Source organism: Medicago sativa, chromosome 5 (assembly GCF_051527215.1).
Source record: "Medicago sativa cultivar Bolivia chromosome 5, Bolivia_mono, whole genome shotgun sequence".
Classification (NCBI taxonomy): domain Eukaryota; kingdom Viridiplantae; phylum Streptophyta; class Magnoliopsida; order Fabales; family Fabaceae; genus Medicago; species Medicago sativa.
In genome coordinates, this window is record NC_140753.1 from 943,278 (window position 1) to 945,910 (window position 2,633).

At 35.5% G+C, this 2,633-nt stretch overlaps 1 pseudogene across 1 annotated transcript; it reads left to right on the forward strand.

Moving 5' to 3' along the window:
- Window positions 1–1,145: 1,145 nt before the first annotated feature.
- Window positions 1,146–2,346, forward strand: LOC146918898 (2-hydroxyisoflavanone dehydratase pseudogene; annotated as a pseudogene). Its single transcript, XR_015010646.1, has one exon. The product of XR_015010646.1 is annotated as a 2-hydroxyisoflavanone dehydratase pseudogene (transcript).
- Window positions 2,347–2,633: the final 287 nt, after the last annotated feature.

Consider the following 2,633-nt stretch of genomic DNA (forward strand, 5'->3'; position numbering starts at 1 on the left):
CTTAGAAGTTGTACTTGCGATAAGCACAATCTATAAGTCTAGGGTTAATCTGTTTTTGTCATGCTTTGAGAGTGCTCATAAGGTAGATATTTATAGCCTTGATTGGGCTTGGATTTTCGCTGACTTAGGTACTAAGTTACTTGGACCAAAGTAAACGCATGTGGTCTCTAGATGCTTCTAGAAGCTTTCTTCAAGCGGAGCCCGTATATAAAGAGCGTGCCTAAGGTCATTCCGGCCCTTGGGAAGGGCGTTGTGTCCTTATTCGGATATCTCTGGTCCACAAGCCCCCCAAGCATAAGTCTTGGGACAAGGCAAAGTGGTTTGTAATCAACGTCCGTGTTATGAGGTGCCACGTAAAGTCATTCTAGCCTTGTGGAGGGCACTGTGTCTTTATCCGAATATCTCCGGTCCAAAAAGCATTAAATGTTTTTTTATGATATTTGACTAAATAAAAAGTTTCACGATGAGAACCTTTTAAAGTTGATCAAATAAACCAGTCAAAATAAGTTGATCAAATTAAAAAACCAGTCAACAGAAAAAGTTGAACAACACAAATCCTAAAAAAAAAATGTTGGTCAAACAAAAAAAGTAAGGTTGTTATTTTTCAAAGTTTAATTATTTTTGGATTATTATATATGCATGAAATTATTTGAATTAATATGGATTTGGAAATTAAAAAGTTAGTGTGATATGCATCCGAATTAAACGTGTCTTTGTGTAACCAAAAAAAAAAATGTGTCTTTGACGTAAGATGAGTTTTTCGACAATGTTGGTCGGTCACATACATTGTTTAAATTCATGCTTATCTTTCTTTTAAAGAATATTGGTCACATAATTGTTCCTCCACTTATATACGTGAGTTTTTGAAGACTATTATCATTTTAGTCTATTTTCCCAACAAAAAAAAAAAATCCTTGAAAATAATTTACCTAAACAATGTTGGTCCAAACGTTGTCTCAATTCATGCTTATTTTTTTTAAAGGAAATTCATTCTTATCTAAATTCATGCTTATGCTAAAAAGATACTTTACCTTTTAAGCTGATAAAATAAATCCTAAAAAGGTGTCGGTCAAACTAAATAAATAATTCATGATTATCCAAAAATATGATTCACACATATATAAATTGCACAAGGTGTTGTGAACTCATCCATCTTTAACATTGCATGCTTAATCAAAATGGCTTCAACAGCAGAGAGCAATAGTAACAAGGTAATAGTTCACAACTTGCTCCCCCATTTAGTTGTCTATAATGATGGCACCATAGATCGTCCAAGAAACTTTCCAATTGTTCCTCCACAACAAGAGGACCCTAAAACCGGTGTCTCATCCAAAGACATTGTCTTTTCCAATGACCCTTACCTCACTGCTAGACTTTACCTTCCAAAACTAACACATTCCAATGATCAAAACCAAAAACTCTCCATCTTGGTTTATTTTTATGGTGGTGCATTCTGCTTTGAATCAGCATATTCATCCATCCACCATGCATATTGTAACCTCTTAGCTTCTCGAGCAAATATTTTGATTGCTTCCATAGAACATAGAAATGCTCCAGAACATTATCTTCCTGCAGGTTATAATGATTGTTGGGATGGTCTCTATTGGGTTGCTTCTCATGCAACCCAAAATCCCATAAACAGTGACCCTTGGATCATCAATCATGGTGATTTTAATAGAGTTTTCATTGGTGGTGATAGTAGTGGTGGCAACCTTTGTCACAATGTTGCTATGCGTGCTGGCGTTGAAGCTTTACCTGGTGGTGTTAAAGTATTTGGTGCTTATCTTAACCACCCTTACTTTTGGGGTGCAAAACCAATGGGGGAAGAACCTGTTATAGGATTTGAGGAGACTTTGCAATCTAGGATATGGAAGTTTGCATACCCTTCTGCTCCTGGTGGGTTAGATAACCCTATGATCAATCCATTGGCTTCTGGGGCACCTAGTTTGGCTACACTTGGTTGTTCCAGGTTGCTTATTACTGCTGCTGGCAAGGATCACCTTCTCTTTAGGGACAGATCAGAAAGATATTGTGAGGCTGTGAAGAAGAGTGGATGGAAAGGGGAAGTGGAATTCTTTGAAGAGAAAGATGAAGATCATGTTTATTACATGTATGATCTTGAAACAGAACAATCTAAAAGATTCATAAAAGTTTTGGTTGATTTTCTTCGCCAGTGAAAGAGATCATCACTTCATGTCATTCTCCTTTGTAATAATTTCTGGTAGCTAGTGTCTTTGTAATAATAAAATCTGGTATTGTATTTATAATAATTATTTCTTGGTCAAGAATGTATTTGGAACAAAGTTGTTCATCTATATCAATAAATTATTCTCTTCAACCACCACAAAGCAGAAAATGTTCCCAAGATTTTATCCACATGCTATCCTCTTCATCTGCTTACGCTGAGAATGTCAATGTCATGTGCTATTTTCCCTTCAGATTCACTAATAATGGCTAATTCTGTGAATGTTGACAAATCAAATTAATTTCCAATTAATCATTTCTCCGTTCTAATTAACAAAATATTCCAGTTTGCATGTAAGATTTCGCCCATGGCTTTGCAATTAACAAAATAAAATATCCCTATTTGGTTCTAATTAATCATTTTTTTCCAAAGATACCAACGCAACGCC